General features: G+C 41.4%; 1 long non-coding RNA gene across 2 annotated transcripts in view; it reads right to left on the minus strand.

Moving 5' to 3' along the window:
- Positions 1-943: 943 nt before the first annotated feature.
- The window catches only part of LOC148381681 (uncharacterized), a 76,704-nt gene continuing 54,822 nt past the window's right edge, over positions 944-22,825 (minus strand). Inside the window, exons 3-5 of one of the 2 annotated variants that reach the window (XR_015854463.1) lie at positions 16,886-17,069; positions 12,489-12,638; positions 944-1,033 (exon numbers count right to left, since the gene is read on the minus strand). This is a non-coding gene — a long non-coding RNA (uncharacterized LOC148381681). Of the gene's footprint in view, positions 1,034-6,707; positions 6,973-12,488; positions 12,639-16,885; positions 17,070-22,825 lie in introns of those variants that run through there. The other variant, XR_015854462.1, reaches the window with a different exon arrangement.

The following is a 22,825-nucleotide window of genomic DNA, read 5'->3' on the forward strand; positions in this document are numbered from 1 at the left end:
TTTCCTGTCGGGATTGTAAATGTGTATTGATTTGAGCTAGATGGAGACACTGCTCGAGTTATTAGGAGCCATACTTCTCATTAACAGTCCCTGGTTTGTGAAGGATTGGGGAGGGGGGGGGGGGGGGGTCACTATATATTGTTTTAAGGAGACATGCATGTGTGTGTGTGTTAAGGAATATGTTTGTGTTGTGTGTATGGCATGTGTCAGAGTCTGTCAGCCGCTGCGTCTCGTGTCAGGGCGAGAGGCGAGACATTAACAACTTCTGTCATTCTGCTGACAAAATGGTGGCAGAAGATTTCCCATGGTGCCCTGATGACTGCTGGCGTTTGTCAACAAGCCCTGTCACCGCCATGGTGAAGGGGAGGGGGGGGGGGTGAGGTTGGGGGAGGTTGGTGACAGGCCCCGGACCTGTTCCCATGAGCACCGTGGCGAGGGGTGTGTATATGTGAAGGTGTGTATTTGTGTGTTTTAAAAGGGACAGGTTGTCGCTCTGCATCTTTCATACCTCGACTGCAAGAAAACCAAAATGAGCTGTCACTGCAATTCCCAGGATGCTTTGCTGTTTAGCATAGAAGCAACAGCAGCAATGAAAACTCAGCGTGCGTGCGGGCCGCTAAACCGATAAGCTAGCGCCGTCGCTCGCACACACGCTCATGCGCGCACACACTCGGATAATTAAGCAGAGCAGAAGCTCCCCCCTGACGCCAGGCAGTCCTCATCTGCATTTTGGCCTCCGGCGCGCAGTTAGGAGCGATGGCTGATGGAGGGAGTGAGAGAGGGAGGGAGAGAGTGAAAGAGAGAAGGGAGGGAGGGAGGCAGAGAAGAAGAGAGAGAGAAGGGGTAAGGAGCCAATTAGCCAGCTGGATGGATGAGTGACTGACAGCACTTGACAGAGCGCACGCTGACGTGCCGCTACTTTATTTACACACACACACACACACCTCCGTCTCACCTGCATCTTGTGGTAGCCATGGGGTCAAAACTTCCCATGACCTTGTCCAATGAGGACATCCGCCGTGAAAGATGAACACTGAAAAGGTCAAAGGTTAGCTCAGTTTAGATAAAACAAAAGCGGGGTATTTTTTTTTTTAATTGCTATTACTCCCAAGACAAAAAAAAGTTTTGCGGGAGCTCATTTTGCTTAAGAATCTACTGAGTAACTTTTTGGAGGCCACCCTTGGTTTTATAGCCTTTTTAAAAATGTTCACAGCAGGAAGTAGTGAAGACACAGTTGGCAAGATTACACGGAAAATATTCAATGAATACTTTCCCTGTCAAAATGGCAGCCAAAGTGATTCAAGTTGAACACTGAGGTAATTAAGTGCACACAAAACAAATATGTTTAAAAGTTTAAAAATTCCTCTGACTTCACAAACGATACTTAGTTGCACTTTCCGTTGCCCCTTTAACGCTGTTTTGTTGTATAAACTGTCGGATGGAAGAACATGGCGGTAGAAAACCAGAAGAAATGGGGATGGAGGGCAAAGCAGGTGATGGAGGGAGGGAGGGGGGGGTGATGGACGGAGGGGGTGTCTGGAGAGGTGGTGCTGTGCATTTTCGACGCAGGGATGGCAAGAGTAAATCCTTTTCTTCATCATTACCTCCTCTCTGCCACTGCCCTCACCTTAATTAGTCTCAGAGCAGCTCGCTCGGCCAGAAGTCCGCCTCATCCCTCCATCCGCCCATCTATCAACCCCCATCCCTTCAACCGTCATCTCTTTCTTCCTCAGCCCTCTCGTTTTTTCCCTCCTCCAGCGATTCACACTCTTCTGTCTCTCGCCTATGCGCTTCATCTTCGTCTCAGTGGAAATTGACTGAAATACCAAACCCCCGTAACCCGGCAATATCAACAGCTGTGCAGCTCTATACACACGCAGCAAAAAAAAAAAAAAAAGAATAAACAGTTGGTAAATACACACACACACATACAGTGGGAGAAATATGTGGCTGCTCCAGGCTCGGCAGCTATAAATACAAGGGGTAGTGATGAGGAGAAAACTCTGATAAAAAGTTAAGTGGGGAAAAGAGCTGCACTGTGAGATTGACATCCCGACGTCTCAGCTCTCTAGAGGCTAAATTAGGAGATCTAGGTGCCACACGGGATGCACGCAGGTGTGTGTGTGTGTGCATATGTCTATCTCCATAGGCCTCTGCTCTGCTCCTCCGCACTCAGCCACTGGGAGCCCATCCAGTGTCACTGTTTTCCTCTCACTAGCTGAATACTGATGGCCGCTGGGACATGAATATGGTTGGAGATACTGCAGCATTGCAGTCCAGCAATTTTTTTTTTCCTTTCTTGACTTTCGACTGTATATTGTATTAATGAAGTGAAGGAGGAGGGACAAGAAGGTATTGTAATGAGATAGTTCATATTTCTTAATATAAGTCTCTTAAAAAAATCTCTTAATTATTTCATTATTATTATTTCATATATATATATTTTTTTTTTGGGCCAGATTTTTATTTCTTCATTTATTTTTGCTTTTGTGTTGCAATTACAACACTAAAATTTAGAAAACCAATCTAATTCTAATTTTTTATGTTTTTTCAAGAAACATAGGTAATAAACTACCAGACAATTTGATTTAACCTGTTCAGCCATCAATGAAAATCTCCATATTCCCTTGCAATATCTCCCTAAAAGAATATTGAATGGAGATATGAAGTTCAAAGTTGAGCCTCTAGGGGGTGCTATGTACATGGTAGTAGCTATGAATGTGACCTCTGGTCATGAAGCTGCCAACAGCCAGATGGAGAAGGGACGTGGCCTCTCGTTTTAGCCACTAGATGGCATTCAGACTCAGCACAATTTTTTTTTTTTATGTACATGACCTTGACATTAAGATATTTTGTTTGTATTGATCACAAATTGACATTGATCAAGAGATATTTTGTGAAGCTCACCAATAAACGTTTTATTTATCATTATAAAAATGAAGCAACACGAGTTAGGATTTTTTTTTTAAGCCAAATATCAGAGACTGTATTTCTGTTATTATTTTTAATGAATTTATTCATGACTAAAATTGAGGTCATTAAAACAAAGAGAAATAGTTGCATATTGTGAAGCTTAAAGTAATCAAAACTGTTCTGTTTCAAACATGCACAAACTGCATGATGAGAATGTTTGTGCGTCATACTTATGTAGATAAAAGCGGGCAATTAAAAATAAATGAGTCAAAGATTTGAATCTATTATATAAACGTATGGAAATTGGAGACTGCAGCCTTTGGCTGCTCACACACGCACATACATTTGCGCACACGCATGCAGAAGGAGACGACGAGTATTCAAACTCATTCTTGCGTAAATCACTTGGCCTCAGGGCTCTCTTAACCCTTCCTCTGTGTGAGTGAGTGTGTGTGTCCCTTAGATGTTGCTTTTAAAACGCTAATGCTGGTGGACACTGCTACAGTTTGCTGTGATGATGCTGCATATCAGTCAGCAAATGTAGCTGCAAGAAATCCAAAGCAGAATTCTAATCCTGTTTGGACTAAAATACTATTGACTTTCGAGCAAAACTTTACATTTAAAAAATGAGTTATGATTGTTGAAGCATTTTGCGGTAATGTTGAAATGCATCACGTCAGGTGTAGTTTGTTAAAGCAATACATTCCTGGAGATAAATTGTCTTGGTCAAGGCTGATTCACTAAATTAATTTTTTATTTTAATAAAGTTCATATCATAATCATCCATCCCTTTTCTGTGGCGCTTGTCCTGATTAGGTGAGCATTTGAGATAGAGCCTGACTACCCTGTAATTATTATTATCATCATCATCATCTTCATCATATCATCATTATTATTATTACTATTATTGTTAGTTATCATCATCATCATCATCACTATTATTATTATTATCATTATTATTGTTGTTACTGTTATTGTCATTGTTATTATTTATTATTATTATTACAGTGTATGTGAGAGGATGGGAAAACCCTGGACTGGTCATCAGCCAATCACAGGACACAACAATAAACAACCACACACTGTAAAGTACACATAAATTCAATTTTTACATTTTTTATATTCTTATTCCACTTTATGAACTTTACAAGACCTATTCGTTGTCAGATAAAAAAAAAATCATTCTACTTACTATATTTAAATATTTTCTTGCCCTGAAGAACAAGCTTTAGTGATGGACAGGATTTTTTATTTTTTTGTGGAACATAATTATACCATTGACCCGGTAGTTTAGCTGGTTTTTAGTAGCGAAAGACATAAAAAGTTAACACACAAAAACATAACACACACAGTCTGCAAGTTATCTCTTGCTGGCTGAACCCTTGTAATGCTCCTATTAGCAGCTTCAGTTAAATTGGCATTTCATCAGGCAGCTGACAAGTGAATTATCTACCCCAATTTCCTCTCTTTTGCCTCCCTCTTTTTCTCTCTCTCTCGCCGCCTCTATCTGTCTGCCTCGGTCTCCCACTCTCCCCCCGGCTCAGTGACAGTAGCCTTAGGCCTGAGATAAAGAGGAGGCGCGCGACGCTCAGCGCTCTCACACACACTCTGCAGAACTGAAGTGACATCCTGTCAAAACAATAGTTTACTACAACAGGAACTTGTGTGTTCTGTCACACCGAGGCCCAACTTCAACTTTGGGACGTATAGGAATCGCTTTGCAAATTGATCGCCGCCTCCGTGCTCGCTTTGCACGTGTGTTGAACAGGTGTTTCACACCAGGATGGAAAAAAAAAATTGTGGGGCAATAATCTTAGAAGATACTAAAAAAACTCAGAGGACAGTTTAGATGCTCCTCAACATAAGAGCCTCTGTAGTGCTCCGCGGAGAAATTGCCATGGTTGACAAATCTCTTGTTGAGTTTATTCGGCAGACAGTTGCACTGCTGTGTGCATGAAAGAAAGTATTTTTCTTAGAAATGGGGCTCACAAGAGAGGATGGAGACGCTGGATGGTGACTAGCTTCCGTTTGACCTTGCCAACCTCATACGACGGCAATAAAAAAAGTATTTTCATACAGTATCGCCTTAAACTGGGGCCACTGTGTGTGGATTTTAAAACAATCCACTATAGCCATATTATTATTATTATTATTATTATATAAACAGTTTTTACCCTACAGCGGTAGTCACATTAAATGCCGCTAATTTTTTAAATTATATTTGTGTATGTTCTTCTGTGTGGTTTTTAGCTTGTATTTTTTATCTTTTTATTCTATTTTATTTTTTATTTATTTTTTTGCACTGATCGGTTGTCACTTTTTAAATTTCGTTCTACATGTGTGACAATGACAATAAAGATCTATTCTATTCTATTATTATTATTATTATAGGCCTATTATTATTATTATTATTATTATTATTATTATTATTATTATTATTATTATAGCCTTCATTGACAATCCTGCCTGCGTCCACCAGGAGAAGCTGTAGAGCAGTTTGGAAAGACATGTCCATCTGCTTTCCAAGTCAAGGAAGTGAAAAGTGTGACCTTTTTTTAAGCATGACCTTTGACTCCATGATGACAAATGTTGAGAAGATGTGCGTTATGAAGCTAGAAAGCCATAATTGTGAGATGGCGAAACACACAAAAGAAAAATACCCCCCCACTTCCAGACACACATGGACAGACAGGAAGAAACAGCGAGACGGACACATGGGTCCATATATAATATATTCGTATGTGTGCACGCGCAAATCCGATGTGTGTGAGGAATGTTATGTGTGTTACATGTGTGTGTGTGCTACCTGGCCAGCAGTGGTAACAGGCTCTGAGGCCTTTAATGGGATTTAGCCCGAGGCTGTTTTATTAAGATGTCGGCTTTCCCTCCTGCCTCCGCAGCTGACACCATTCCCCACTGATACCCCACCCCAACCCACCACCACCAGCGCCAACCGTCCTCCTCACCCCCGCTGCTCACCAGCCTCCAACACCCCCACCCGGCCTTCACCCCCACTCAACCATCACCCCCTCTAGGTCCAACCCCGCCCCAATGCCCCCTCATCCACACACACAATTGGCAAATACCTCACCTTAACAACCCAGCCACACTTTATTGATGTCCTTGCTGGTAATCAATGAAGAAAAAAATAATACCCCAAAAATATTTTTGTTTTATCATACATGCTGGTTGCAATTTGATAATACAGTAAAATTGCATTGATTATGTTCAGGAACCATATTAGCAAAAAATAAATATGTTATCTACTGGTCTGTTTTTTTTTTTTTACGTGTAGACGCCATTTTAAGCAAACAAGTTAATTAGTTAAATTATTTTAGTTGTTAAAATACGGAGAAAATAATATCGACTTGACATAGGCACAGCTTAAAACACTTTTTCTGGAATTATATATAAATATAAAATAATTTTGCACTTATGCGTGTACACCATTTCGAATTTTCTTACATTTCAATAATGTTTTGAGTCTCACACAAAAAGCTCCCCTGGCCAAGTTGTTTCTTTCCTTTTAAATGTCCTCTGATTTCTTTTCTTCATCTCAGCACCAAATTGATGTTGCTGGTTACATCTTCCAATCTTGCCACAATTCCTCTTGAAACACAATCGTGCCCCCTTAAACAGAGCCCAGAGCAAATGACTCTGGACCTCTAGGCACTTCCCCTCTCCGTTGCCCCCCAGGTATTCCCTTCCCGTGCCCCACCCCCGTCAGCACCCACCTTAAGGTAGCACAGCCCTGCAGGCACTGGTGCAACTCTAAAAACGATATCGTGGCGAGGACGATGTTTGTCTTTGTACTCGCTTGTACTTGATGAGGGCAAGTAATGATGATGAAGAAGTTGCGTAACATTTAGACTTTTTTTTGTATCATGCATTTCTTTCTCATGATGGATTGTTTGCTCCGAGGGAGTTTTGCCGCACGGTGAAGTTTGGGAAGAGTGTGTTTTGCAGCTTTACGTGCCTTGTGTGTGTGTTTTTTCTCCTGTCCTTGTCTTGAGTGCTTTTGCTGTTTTTTCCCTGCCAGGCTGTTCTGATTGGCTGGCCCTGGGGAAAGGAGATATCATGTTTAGCCCCAAACCAACAAGCATCCCTCATCCGCCATTCGCCGCCACAACGATTGAGTGTCTGTCTGTGAGCGAGCGAGTGAAATAGCACGACGGAGAGTCAGAGGGAGGTCTGCGCGTTCAGGCGATCACACACTATGCTCTTTCTGCTAAAGTGCTTCTCGTCTACTTGGCCCAAGCTGATGAGGTATGACATCACGGCACTTTGTTTTATCTTTAAAAGATGAGCAGGGAGTCCTTCACTTTCCCTTAATGAGGTGCCCACATGTATAGTTGTGTGTGTGTGTGTGACCATGCTAGCCCACCACCCCACTACAAATATTGTGGCGTGCATAAGGTTGGCACTTTTGGTTTTCTCGCTAACACCCATTTTACCAATAACCCCTGGCGTTTCCTGTCCTGAAGCCATATGTCAAACCTCATTGGCTGCCGCATCAATAATGGCAGATTTTAATACCGCAACCGACGTATCACTTTACCAAGCTTTGAATTTTTGGTATTTTGACTGTGGCTATCGGGGTCTAGTTTGTTTGGATTATCTTCGTCAAGTGGAGTCACAAAAGGGGGATTTCAAATAATTCCATTTCTGACTATGGATTATTAACTGAAAGACCAGTCCTGGAAATTTTCTGACACACCACAGTGCGGTTTTAATGTCCATCCTGTGCTTTTCGTATCAATTAAAGACTCTTAATTGTCCTGAGGTGTCGATATAAAATTAATTTGATTTACATGTGCACTGGTGACCAAATTTTCTATAGTAGCCATGTGTTGGACGTACATACAACAAAGTGAAAACATGTCAAACAAAATTCACACGCCACAGCGGTCAATAAAAGATAGATAAATCTGCGATGATTAATCCGAGATTAGCTACACATGTGTGCTCCAAACAAGTCTTGCTCCTAATCCTCATGGGAAGCTTCTTGGTGTGTGCGCCATGTTGCCAGACGTGACAGTAGCTGGTTTACGCGGCTGTGTTGCGAGATTAACTAGCGTTAGCCGTCATTAGCCTGTGCGAAACAACACAGCAACAGACAGCAATTAACCCGTTAATCCGGCTAATCCACTAATGGAGCTAATCGGACTGGATAGAGGATTTTTTTTTTTTCTTCAATAGGGTCCTTCCAAGTACACACACACACATAGTCACACTGCGTGCATCCATGCACACGATTGCAAACATGTTTGACAGTTGAAGCTTTTCTAACAGACATTCATAGTCACTCATGGTTACGTGTAATATGTGCAAGACAAATATATATAATATATATATATATATGACCTGGACATCTGCTGCCATTTCAGAAGCAAAGCCTTTATTGTGCATTTATAGAAATTTATAGAAATAAATCAGCAAGGTAGAGGAAGGGCTGCATGGTGCATTGGCTTTTATGAATTTTCTTTTTGTAGTAAATTCTATACTAAGTGAGCAGAGACTTAAGGGCGTTGATAGGTTAAGATTTCAAAAAAATTTTCATTGCAAATATTGAAAAAAATTCAATTAAATAAATTGTCGCCATTATAAGCACATCATGACTGTACACGAACATTTTAAGCAATTTAATTTAAATGTTTTGACTACTGTTATTATTGATATGTAATAGGAACATGGGTGTTTGCGCCGTTGAGGGTGTGAGCATCGAGGAGTTTTCCCAAATTACATGTAACTTTAAACATGGGAAACTCTTAATTCGAAGAGAGCCTACAAAGGATTGTCGGGCACACTGCAAATATTAATTTCTTTATGAAAGATTGTCACGATTTTTTTTTGCCTCTTGGCTTTTATCTCCTCGCCACGTCCTCTGTCTCAATGTACAAGTTGGGGGCTATTGAAGAAGCTAAAAGTGACACTATACTTTGGTTTAAGAGTGAACGCGCCTTCAAACGTTGACCTTGGTTACTCATCGCTAATGATGCTAGCTGGGCTAATGACAGCGTTCTCTTTCAGTGTAGGTGTGTGTGTGAGGGAACGAGACAGTGTCAGAAAGAAAACCAGTGTACATGCAAGGGAGCATGTGAAAGTATCATAATCAGAGCTACTAACGCTAATGAGCTAGCTCTTTGAAGAGACTGGCCCAGCGAGGGCCCCACTTCTGCTAGCTCATTAGCTGACCTGAGAAGTGCCTGATTAAAGTGCTTTTGATGAAAATTTCAAGGATTTTTTTTCCCTCCCCCAAAAAGGGAAGACATTTTTTTTTTGTGAAGTGAGATAAATATTGCACTAGTCTTTTATTTTTTATTTTCGTACGGGGTTGACGGAGAAAGTGGGAGGTCGTTTACTAAGAAGTCATCAAAGAGCTCGCTTTAGAGCGCTGAATGAGAGTGATTTGCTATTTTTATTAGCGATGAAATGTACAAATATATTTAATGGGAGGAGAGAGCGGCGGAATGTTTCCTTTCGCTCTTCAAACACCGACGTGTCATTTCTGTTTCTATTTCTCATCTTCACATAAAATGGTGAGAGCAACCTGCCTCGGTTGACAACATGAGAGGCATGGTGGGTAAATTAGTCTTCAGGAGAAACGAGTAGGACAGCTTACGTGGTGCTGAAATAACTTAAAGGGAGCGCACACATACACGGAAGCCATCTTGTTTCACTGACGAGAGAAAATGTCGCGAAGAAAAAGACTTGTTACGTAACATTGTGACAGGAAAGGAGTCTTTGTTATATTGACCAAAGGGATCTGTTATAAATAATCCCGTTGTTCACTTTGCGTTAAAAGCCGTGAGGGGAAATAATGTTTTTTTTTTTCGTCATATTTAACACTTGTTGAGTCTACAGTCATAATAAAAACAGAAACTTGTGGCATTTATGACAAAAAATAAAATCAATGATCTTCAAATAAATGTTAAATCCACCACAGTGTGTTTCATTGATTATTGATTATTTCTCAGGTTTTCAGATAGAATGTTATATTTGTTTTTTTTTTAAGAGACTGGGAAACAAATGTGACTTTTGGTGAACTTTTCAAGAGCATGCAATGAAATATAACCAGCGTGTGTATGTGTGTATTTGTCTGTTTTTTTTGTGCGTGTGTGTTTGTCTTGTGTAAGACTTGTAGTAGTTTAGGCAGGCAGAGTCGGATCTCTCGTAGTGAATTTGGACAGACTGGAGTCTCCAAGGCAGTTCAAAGACTCCAGGCCCACAGGCAACAAGCAACACATCCCAGTGTGTGTGTGTGTTGTGTTGTGTTGTGTTTGTGTGATTGAACATGGATGGTTGGTGCGTGTACTGTATATGAGTTTTTTTATGGTCTTGCCACATACGTTGATTCCCTTAATGATGCATAAACGGATTCTGTTCTTTAAAAAATGTCACACACACACACAAACACACACACACACACACACACACACGCACAATTAGTATGATCACAACGTTTGCCTCAGACACAACAACCTGTCCTGGGGAGTGACCCTGTTGCAAGTTATGCACACATGCCGCTAACAAAAAAAAGAGCAATGAAATTAATAATCAAAATATTCCCTGCTAATTGTGAGGCTGTAATTAATGAGCTAACCTTTGGAGAGCAGGAGTGGAAGATGGAAGGGGCGAAATTATTCATGTCATGTTTGCATATATGAATATGCAAAAGAGAATCAGCCCCTCCAAGGAGGGGCACAAAAATGCCCCTGTATCTATCAAAAGCTTATTTCAGACATTGCAGCTAGTTTTTTTCTGATCTGAGGTCAGAGGTCAGGGAGTATTATTACACTAGCATTGTTTGCTAATGTCAATGTTTAAACAATATTTTATCTTAGCACAGAGATGTTTTAGTTGTGTTTAAATGACACATTGTTGTTTCCACTTCGACTTAAAATTCAAATTACACTGCATAACCGCCTTTGAATATAATCAATACAGACATCAGACTGAAAAACAATAAGAATGGGGAGTGCATGTGTCGGAGATGATGGATCGTGCATTTTACATCTCCTGGCCGCATTGATTGGTTTGGCTCGCTGAGGGAGAAAAGCAGCTAATTGAATAGATGAATAAAATAAGTCTGAATAATAAATTAATGTTTTGTTCTGGCGGCTCTTTGCAAGGGGAAGCAACTCCCTCTCAGGTGGGCTGAACTCTGTGTGTCTCATTAGCTTTCTAGAATTACCATACACAATACATACCATACAGAGTGATCAATGCTATTGATGAGAAAGCTGAGCACAGAATATTTTGATTTTTACTGACAAGCAGCTGTGCAGCTGAAACACTTACACACATTTTTTGTATCTTATTTATTCTAAGGCCGCTTCAACCTCAACTGACCTCAAATATTCAAACTGTGGGAAATGGGAGTGCTCGAGGAGTCCTTATATACATTCAAGGACAATATAGGGTTAATTTATTAATTGATAGACGAGAGGCATGGTGCAAACTCACAATAAATCACGGAATTTTCTGGACACAAAGCCATTCTCAACTATTATCTGAAGTGTCAATCAATCCCGCACTGGCTACATGAAAGTCAGCCATATGAACCACTACATTACTCAAACGTGTGGACAACATAACAAACCCAAAATACATTTTGTTTCATCAGAATTAATCAGTTTGTTGAGAGATACGACCATCTAACATTGCGCAATTGACAATTCCGTAAAGGAAAAAAAGAGAAAGCCTTGAGCTTGTTTATTATTAAATATGAAATATTTTAGATGCCGGTAGAGGGAGGAAAGATGTAGAAAAATACACTAAGCCGGGTTGCCAGCTAGTTATTTGTGACTGTGCATTTGAATTCTCTGATTCTACATTTGATGATGCACTGAAAAACTTTTTTTTTCACTGAGCTGCAAAATTGTCACATTGCAATGAAAGCTTTCATGCCTTCAGGCGTGCTAAACATCTGAATGTGTCCATATGGACTTCGATTTACCGTATTTCATGAAATATTTTCACTCTTTTATGCCATGCATGGGCCACATCTTAGGCTCCGCCCACCCACTGACAGCTGTTTAGCAATTCCACATAACACGGCACACCTCACTGACCATGACTTTTTGCACACACACTCTCACACACATGTACGAGAAGCCATTGTAATAGTCCCAAGTGGCGCTGATTAACTTTTCATAAATGCCCTTGGGGTGAAACACTTAAGGGTAAACCAGTAGAATTAAAATTCTTCTAGCAGAATTAAAAGAGTTAAAAGTCTGACTTTTTGCTCAATATAAGTTACTCTATTTTTTTTAGGGGGGTGGGGCATTTTGGGGCATCAGTTTCTGGGGACATTATTAACACCTAGGAACAAGAAACAGAACCAGTGACGGGCCGAGCAATCAATATCTGATTCAATATTTATCTAATAACACGATGTATAATTTTAAACACCGTCCCACAGAACTGTCAGATAATAAATGTCCTGATTTCATCATGTTGACTGAATTAGTCTAATTGAAGTCTTTTTTTGTCAACAAGGAACAAAAGTTGCGTGTAATTTCCCAATGACAGCCAAACGATACAGAAAGCGAAGAACAAGAGAAACATTTTACCTGTAGAGCTCATCAGCGGGTATCTGACAGTGGCGTGTTGAAGGTTGACAAGGTCGGGTTTTGGGGGTCCATGCATCTGTCAGTTGTGGGAAACCTCCCCGTGCCCGTCGCGTGTTTTTCGGAATCCTGTCAGACGTGCGAGACTGACGGCTGCAGACACACAAGTGCAACCTCACATCAGTCAAATCTTGCTTGATGGTGATGATAAAAACAGGCCAGTATCTGTCACTCTGATTATTTTTTTTTTTTTCAATCCAAGCTGTCCAAACTGAGCCTTCTATGTTTTATGTCACATGCCACCCAGTTTACTGTGATTGGATTAAATTGCAGTTTAAATAGCAGAAAATCAGTTGTGGAAGAGAAGTGTCAAATAGAGTTTTTTTATCTGAGACCCTTAGGGCTTTATTTTTGTTGACAAGCACATCTTAAAACTGGCACATCTTCATTTTGGCGCTGGGGAATGTCTAGTTTATCGTTTTGGGGAATTTGGTGGACCACGATTTCATGCTCAGTTCATTTTACCAGGATAAAAGCTAAAAACTAGACACTTCAAAGTTCTTTTTAAAACTCATCTAATTTTTCGGCCGCGGACCTCGCCTCCCTCTTAGCTTATTTATGCCTCGGTCACCAGTGGCAACCATCTAACCGGCCAATCAGAGCAAGGGAGAGCGGAAACCTGCGAAAAGAGCGAGAGGACACAATGCGGCCTGGCAGTTTTAAGCATCTGACGCAAAACCGGGGTGACACACACTTACAAACCAACGCGGGGATGGACACACACAAATGCATGGGCACTCTGGCGAAATGCACAAAAACACACCGGGATAGTAACACACGTACGATGACATAGACACAAAGTGACAGGACCTCTACTCTGGCTGGGAGTGGCAGATCTGAAGCCCCCCAGGCTAGAATGCAGTTACTGGGGGTTTAAAAAAAAAAAAAAATGCAGACTATCCCCCCATCACGACTCTCCTTGCAAACCCCGCCCCTGTCAATGTTAAATGTGTGTGCATGGCTTCTGTCAGGAAGATGCTAAATGGCTAAAGCTTTCTGCCTCTGAGGCTGCATGTGTCTAGTGTCAACTGTAGTTTTGCAGCATGTGTGTGCATTGAGGGAGCTGGTCGAGGCCCTGAGGCGAACGTCCCCATTGCTCGCTTCAGGGAAGTCAATAATCATTAGTTTTCCAGGTGAGAGGTGCTCGGAGCGTAAAGCATTGAGCTTTTTTCGACCCCTCGTGTCCGATTGCCCATGGCCTTTCGATTATGCATCGCTTTTATGGCGTGGATTTAATCATACAAGTGGCCTCTTATCTCACAAATGCTCCTCAGAACATTAAATTTCCTATCAAACCTTTATATTAGGAATACAATGAAATGAAATTGTCATGAAGCTTCATTTTCTGTCTGAATCGATTCGGGGTAATATGGATTTCGTCGATAGCGATCGGTTATCAATCGTCTGCACAGCGCGAGAGCATCTTTGTGGTATTTAACAGTAGGTTAGCGGCCCGCGCATGCCTCTATTACTTACAATACTTCCTCGTGGCAGCCTCAAGGCTCCCCGGCTCTGCACCCCGAGGCTACTGTTACGTCCAAACCTCAGTAAACTAGCCGCTGGAAAACTACTGATTTGCAACAAAGGAGGGTTTATTTGATAAAAGATTCCGCGGGCTACTGATTGTTTACCCATTTGTGAAGAGTCACATGATACTGGAAGACTGCAAGGTAAAGGTGAGGAAGTACAGGATTGTCTGAGAATACTGTTTTTTATTTTCTGTAATGCAATTAAAAAAACTAAAATTGTTAGACATTCTGGATTCATTACAAATCAACTGAAATATTGCCAGCCATTTATTAATTTAATTTTTTAAATTGCATTACAGAAAATAAAGAACTTTATCACAATATTCTAATTGTATAGGACTGTCTGAGAAAATTAGAATATTGTGATCAAGTTTATTTTCTGTAATGCAATTAAAAAAACAAAAATGTCATACATTCTGGATTCATTACAATTTATTATTTTTTTAAATTGCATTACAGAAAATAAAGAACTTTATCACAATATTCTAATTTTCGGAGACATGAAATGATGTAGTCTGACTCCCATTCAAATGAACGCTTTTTAAAAAATATTTTGCAGTATATTGTTTGTATGACAACAATTGTTATTTATTTATTATTTTAAGATTGGGCTCAGTTATTGCACTAGATCAAATCTTTTTTTAGGACTCAGCTTGTAATATTTTGCTTAAGAGGCTGAAATTTACCTTCATACAATCTTATTTAATTTACATGCACTTCTTTTGATTCCATGATTATACATTTCCTCAGCGGGTGAGTTCGTTTGACCACAGGCGAAAAGACGGATGAGTTTTCCTTAGCGACGGCGAAATGCAAATTTAAAAATCCGTAAGGAAACACCATGCGCTGTCAACTTTCGTTCTCCTCCGTTGAAATCAGCTCTGTTGTTTATTTGCTTGAACTGAAAGGTTTATTTCACAAGCACAGACAGCATATCATAAAAATGTAGTGACTATTTCACGAGGGGGGGGCGGGGGGGTTCTGTTTGGATAATTACCGAGTGTGTGACTTGCGGGTGGGCCCCGGTGTGAGTGTGTAAGTGTCCATGAGAGTACGAGTCTGATAAGTCCAGGTTTTAATGTGCTACGGTCGACATAGCCTCAGGTCATGCAACAGGCCTATTGTGGGAGGCAGAAGAGAGGGAGCGAGAAAGAACGAGAGAGGATGAAGTGAAAGCGGTGTGTGTGGTAAAAGTGTGTGTCTGCGTGTATGTTAATGTGTCTAATTAAAAGCGTAGGGGATCATGCTCCGGCACTGAGCTCTAGCAGCCGCTTGACGCAGATATGACCTCGGGCCATGGTCTGTCTCTCACACACACACACATGGAACCACAATGGTAACACACAAAAGTGTGTGTAACGCAAACCAAAACATGCACATTGATTGGACCATACAACCAATAAAAAAAAAAAAAAAAAAAAGTGAGTCTTTTGTGCCCATCCCAAACATTTTCCCGCATCATCCGTTTCCCAAGGTGTTAGCGCTGAGTGCAAAGTGAGAAATATTAACCGGGTAGAGTTGTTGGAAGCGATGAAATATTGAGTTGAGATGTTGAGTTGTCATGTCCAGAAAGATGTGAGCATGTGAAATTCGCTTCAGTAACCAGGAAAATTGCTGCTGGTGTGAGTACAGATTAGAAATACTTTGATTTTTTTCAATACAAGCCGTCATTATGATGATTATTTGCTTTAACTTGCAAACTTGAAAAAAGAGCAATGTGGTATGACAGCTCAACTCGTCTTACTTCACAACAAGTAGCAATTTAAAAAAAAAAAAAAGACTTCTAATTTTTTACTGATACACTGTGTCAAACAACACATGCGCCACAATTTAGCCCTGCGTTCAGCGAGTCTAAAATTTCCTGTACATTCAGTCACCAGATTATTTGGTGTGCACTTGATCGCCCATTATATAACGATTATTTCGCTCGGTTGGGAGTGTGTGGATTGGCCGTTTCGGGGCCGGCTGGAAAGGGAAGGAGGGAGTAATACGGGTGTCAGGGCGCTTGCAGTCTGTCGCCCAAGGCTGTGACATTACCACACTTCTGCTCTGCTTCAAAAGAACCATATCTGACGACTGAAGTGATGGCTCAGTGTGTGTGTGTGTATGCAGCGTATACGATATGTGTGTGTGTCTAAATGACTCTTGCTGTGATGTAAAATTGGTATAATATGCTGTGACACACTGCTATTTTCTGAAAGGTGTGTGTGTGTGACAGCGGGGAGAGTGACACCTCACCCACATGAATAGATTGATTGACAGATAAACAGGTTGGAGCGTAATCGAGTTTTCAGCCCGAGTAAGCAGAGCTGTTTTTAGCGTCGCTTGACATCCTGAGCGTTATTGAATGCTCCAAATCAGTTTGCATCAGATCTAATTGAAATCCTATAGACAACTTAGAGGTGATGCTCCCTGGCTGGAGGTGTTATCAGCTTCATAAAAGATCTTCACAAAATTATTGAGGACATTGAAGATGATGTGCATGGTGGCAGTTCGGAATTTATCTATGACTTTACTCGGACATGTCTATCACTGCATACTAACTTGTTGCACAGGGAAATGTCCAATTAGGATTTTGTTAGTGAGAACACAAATGTGTGTGTGTGAGGATTCATGGAAAGGCTGGTAATTTCACGCATGGCCTGGTGGTTGCCTTTCAGCTTTAGCCTGGAGTGTAGCAGGAACTCCTTAACTGTTCAATGACTTTAGCTTGAGGCAAGGTCCGCTTACACACACACACATGCATTGGGATACTCACAACACACACACACACAATTACATCCATCTACTAGTGTTACTCCAGCTACCCACCTACTTGTGTTGCAGAAAGATTGACTGAAAGTAGTTGTTTGACGCCGGAAGGGATCTCTTCTTTGTCTTTTTGATAAAGCTGCGACGTCCATCTTCTTTGTACTCATCTGATGCCAAGTGAGTGTATTGATGGATTTGACGATTATGCCGCCCAGGGCACTCAGCAAAAACACAGATGATGATACTGTAAAGAGAGAAAGAGAGAGAGCTGATGACTTGACTAATAAAGTTAAAATTAGGAATTTATCCAATCATTGAGAAAAAAAATGAATGCAGTATACCGTATTTTCTGGACTATAAGGTGCACCGGATTATAAGGCACACCTTCAATGAATGGCTCCATTCTCCATTTTATCTTTTTCATTTCAACTTCACATGCAACAAATTACTTTATAATCACAAAATAATGATCCGCAGTTTTTTTGATTCATGATTCGTAGTCTTCAGCGGGCCACTTATGATTGATTTCATGACAATGCTTCGGGCCAGTTTAAATTTAGGAATTTGGTCCATATACAAGGCGCATCGGACTATAAGGCGCACTGTCGGCTTTTGAGAAAATCTTTTTTTGGTGTGCCTTATAGTCCGGAAAATACGGTATATAAAAATAGCTCTTTATTGAGTTCTGTTAAATGAACAATATGTAAAATGAAGTTAATTCCAGAGCCTAAACTACTTCCTGTACTTGACAAGCTGCTCCACACTGGATAAGCTCGTGAGTCTGTCAAGGAGCCCAACGCTACTCATCAAGCGAAAGACGAAACCGCCTGATCTCCCGGGATTACAATATAGGTGTGCGTGTGTGTGTGCGAGTTCAAGCCGTGCCTGTCTTAAGATGCTCCGTATATTAGAGTGGAATGTAAAGAGTCTGGAGAGTTCCACACCTTACTAACACACACCTGCCTAATGAGAGAGAGAGAGCGGAAAGAGATGGAAAACACCGACAGCCTCCCCTCACGCCCCAACGCTGACGTATTGACATGCATGCCATGGCTATACTGTACGTGTGCTGGAGTTTGTGTAGTGGCAGGCTTGCTGGGTTAGAGGATAATTGCCAAACCGTTGGGACCTGAGCTCTGCCCGGCCTGTCAAAGCAGGCGTGACAAAACCTCCAATCAAGCCTGCAGCCAGCAGAGAGAGGAGAGAGAACAAGAGTGAGGAAAAGATGGCAGAAGAGTCAAAACTATTTTTTTGAAATCACTCTGGGATCGTTATAGTCCTTTCAAAAGTAGATTCGACTCTTGTATTGTTTATGTATTCATCAATGTTAATATTGATAGATGAGGACATTTCCAAATGACTCAGTTATTACTGTAGCGCCGCTAGGCTGATAGTTTAGGGCACGGGTGTCAAACTCAAGGCCCGGGGGCCAGATACGGCCCGCCAAATCATTTTATGTGGCCCGCGAAGACAAATTGTGCATCAAATTTGTGTGTCATTACTAGAATTGCAAATTGTCCTCACTTTTAATATCTTTTATTTAATATTTGACCAGTTTTTACTCATCTGATTTGAAAACGGGTTATTTGTCAGTTTTGTAGCTTTTACTGTATATAATATGAGGTGCTCATACATTTATCATAATGGCCCTCCGAAAGAAGCTATGACTACAATGCGGCCTGCGAAAAAAATTTGTTTGACACCCCTGGGTTAGCGCTAGCCACAGCCTCTCACTCTCATGCATACGCAATCATGCACGAATACACACACTCGTATTGTGCCGTGTGTACACTCACAACCTCACCCATTCTCGAGGGATGGTTTCTCTGACGCTGGATTTTTTTTAACCGAACGCTGCAAAGAAGACTGACTCCTTAAAACGATTCGAATCAGTCATTTTTAGTTTCGTGACCACAAAATATTGAAGGGTTCACGACTGCAACGAACAAGTCAGATCTTCTTCTGGGATTGCAACTTGATGACAGTGTCATCAGCAGTGATTTTACTTCTCGAACCCAACCAACACACACGCATTGAGCACGTACACCCGGGACAGTGTTCACAAGGTGTCTGTGCTGTGGGGTTACCGGGGTGAATACAGAGTGGAGCCGCACTGGGAATAAGCTGTCAGATGAAACGCTGAGGAACTACTGAGAGACACACAAGAGAAAGAGTACGCGAGAAAGTCTGTGAGAGTCTTTGCACATGCGTGTACTGTGGCCCATGTGCATGATTGGGTGCAAAGTGTCCATTTTTTTCTTTGTACTGTGTTTGAATGTGCCTGTGCCATGTTTAATGTCAGTTCCAGGAGAACGTTGCACAAAATGTTTTTTTTTGTTCTGTCCTACATTTCTATTTTCATTTTCAGTATTCTATTGATGTCCCTATGCAAGATATCATGCACATTGATGTTCATGTATTTATTTATTTACATTGTTATAAGTACCGTATTTTCCACACTATAAGGCGCACCGAAAAACCGCCAATTTTGTCAAAAGTGCGCCTTATAATCAGGTGCGCTTTATATATGGACCAATATTGAGCCACTCCAGCAGGCGTGTCCAAAGTCTGGCCCACGGGCCATATGTATATATCTGGACAAAGTTTTAAAATGGGACATTCATTGAAGGTGCCTTATAATCCGGTGTGCCTTATATATGGACAAAGTTTTAAAATGGGCCATTCATTGAATGTGCGCTTTATAATCCGGTGCGCCTTATAGTGCGGAAAATACGGTACATGAGAGTATTACTATTACAAGTTTGAATGACTTGATGACACTCTGGAATGGTTTCTAGTCATCACGAAACATATAGGACCTGATTTACAAATGTAGAAAAAAAAGATGGTTGTCAGCTTTGGTGGTTGTGATGGTTTTTTACGATGAAGCAAAAGCACCACAAATAAAGTCGATAGTACGGCATGACTCCTTCTTGTGGCTAACTTCAAACCAGCCCTTAGCTTATTTCACAAGCTCCAAATTTGTCATGCTGAATAGACAAATATTGCTCAAAATTTGTTTGTGGCTTTTCAAAAAAATGTTTATAACCAGAGAAAAAGTTCTCCCTGCTTCACACCGCCACTGAGAGGGGGAAAACAAACAACGCTGCATGCCAGCAACTACTTGTGGGGGCTCCGTTAAATAAAACCACACATTTTGAGTCTTCGTGTTGTTTTTGCAGCTTTCTCGATATTGAATGTGACCGTTTTATTTTGCACAACATCATAAAAAATTCCTTCAACGGCAGCAGGGTGATCACCGCCGTGAATATCTAGGGTACAAACGTGAGAGGAAACGATAAATGCGGAAGTGGCAAGGCGATGAGAAATTGTACGCATGTGTCCCTCAGGTAAAACAGAGGAACATGCTCTCGTATCTGAGCCAACATCCTGAGATTGTTCCTGTTGATAAATTGATATCATGAAATATAGATGCAGAGCGTTTCATTCCCAACGCAACGGGCCTGGAGCGCCAAACTGCAACGCTTTGAATCCAAGGCTGGAAATTTCCCCCAAATCATCAAATCTGACAACAAAGGAAAACTCAAATGGACTGCCTTAATGAGTTAAACACACACGCCGACGTGCATTCACGCCCACGCACTTACAAATGCTCTTGATCTGGAGAGTCTTTAAAGCAGCTTCCTCACAGACACACACAACGCATTTTTTTCTATGATCAATGAGCATGAAACGCTAACTCATTTAAATATTCATATGAGGTGTTAGAAGATGGCCGACTCTGGCGCTCTCTGCAGGTATATTAAAAATTCCCCCTGTCTCTCCGCCGTACAGAGTTGGAGGTTTTCTCCCCCCCCCCTTCAGACAAAGTTTCTCGAAGTTTCTATAAATTAATAAGAGTGTGTTCTCTGTGAAGCCGGCCACTTTGAACCCAGCGTATTGATCTTGCAGGTGAGTCAGCCGTGCTGGATCCTGACTTCAAACGGAATCCGGCATTCCTGCAGAGAGGCCGGCCCAGCTACGAACAATACACGGATTGCCTTTCTGGACCGTTGGGCCGATCTTAGACTGGAGTGGAAGTAAAGGGGGGGTCATATTTTGTTAAATGAGATTAAGGTGATGGAATAATCACATGGGATGGTGTGTTTAAAGACTGCGTTCAAAAAGTCGTATTTTGAAAAGTGCACAATTAAAAAGTTGTGCGTTCTGTCACAGGCACTGAGTGAGCGAGACAGAAGCGGTGTAAGCGCTGATTAGCGATTAGCGGGTCTCGAGGCTGACGGCAAAGCTGATCAGTATTTCCTTTGTGTGGGAGCTTTAGGGAACAAATCCCAACATTAACCCGGCTCTCATCTGCCTGGCAGAGTGCTAGCAGCAGCCTGCCAGCCATAGGCCGTACATCCATCTACAACCTGCAGCTAAAGTACGAGAATCCCGCTTTGATGGCGTCTCCTTGTTGCCTCGTTTCAAATCAAAACCACATGTAATCATTACAGAGCCTCTAATGGAGCTCCCCAAAACAATTCTGATGGGCCGTGACATGTCGTCTTTAATAAGGAGTCAAAAGTTTGGCAGGCTCTGCTTGACATAAAAATGACATTTAAGTGGTAACCCTTGAGGGACAAGTGAGGAAGTTCTGACGTTCTGTTAAAAAAAAAAAAAAAAAAAGAATTTGCTCTTCATAACGGTAACTGGAGCAAAAATGTTTCTTTTAAGTATTGATGTGTCTTTCACAAAAGTACACAGGATAATACACACATAATTGTTCCCGTTTCAACTCATTGAAGAAGTAAATAACGCACAATTGACACTGACGTGCCTTTAGTCAAGGTCAATGTCACAGTTTAAAAGTATTTTTCATAAGTTGAGGGCACCACTATTAAAATATAATCATTATAATGTGAGAAATTGAAACTACGGCCTTATTTTAAGATATCGGGTACTTGTGGAGGCAGCAGATACCAGCGGCTGATACTTAAGGCAAAAATCTTTTTGACATCTTACAAGTCTTCCACAGCAGTAGTTGGCGCTGTGCTGTGGTAGTTTGACCAAAATCTGCATCCGTAAAAAAATGTCTGTTCACAATCTTTCGTCATTTTGTTAAGTTATTTTTTTTTAATCAAAAGCTCTAGAGCAGGGGTGTGAAACTCATTTTTGTCACGGGCTGCAAACTGATGAATAAGTTTGAAACCGGAGACTAGTAAAAACTGCTCAAATATTTTTAAAAGATCAATAGCAACAAAAATTGCTAGCAATATCTGTATTCTTTTTTAAAAGTGAAGACAATTTATAACTTTTGTATTGACAGAAGTTGATGCACAATTTGTTGAAAGCTCCAGTGATATCATTTCTGGTATCGGTTTAGAAAAAAAGTGGTATCGCACATCTCTAATATTAATACTTATGTTTATTAAGGTCACGGTTGAGATGCACTTACAATTATCATTTGGCGTATAATTCTGATGATGATGTGTCAGGCATCACACTAAGCCCCGCCCACTTGTGGCCAGTACCAGGCTGAACTATTCGAGCTGCTGTCAGTCGCTCATCATCCAGTCCTTTTCATGTTTGCCTTTTTTGTGGTGTGTGTGTGCGCGGATGAGAACAGATATTCACACACACACACCAAAGAGACTCCTTCTGCTCATAGCATCCATCCTGTGTTGCCTGTCGAGAGACCAACATCAAACAGGCATAGCTGTGGGCATCAGAAGCCTGGAGACCAGCGAGGGCCTGAGGAGGCAAGCGTGGCCCTCAGGGGCAGCCGGTCCACCCAGTGGTCACGGGGCGTCTCTGGGTTTCGGATCGAGCCGAACGGCATAACCGACTCAGCCGGGGGGGGTCAAGAAAGAAGCCAAAGGTGGTCCTGCAGAGCACGTTGTGTTGGAGAGTGAGGTGAGGGTCCGCAATAGAGAGATGAAGGAGGTTCCTTGAGATTGAGATGCAGCAGTGGAGATGTTGGATGTGGATAGAAAAAAGAATCCGGAAAGAAAAAACCTGGATCTAAAAGTTTTGTCTGAACTCTGCAGACGTCACCGA

Source organism: Syngnathus floridae, chromosome 19 (assembly GCF_059516105.1).
Source record: "Syngnathus floridae isolate MCC-2025c chromosome 19, RoL_Sflo_1.0, whole genome shotgun sequence".
In the NCBI taxonomy this organism is placed as follows: Eukaryota; Metazoa; Chordata; class Actinopteri; order Syngnathiformes; family Syngnathidae; genus Syngnathus; species Syngnathus floridae.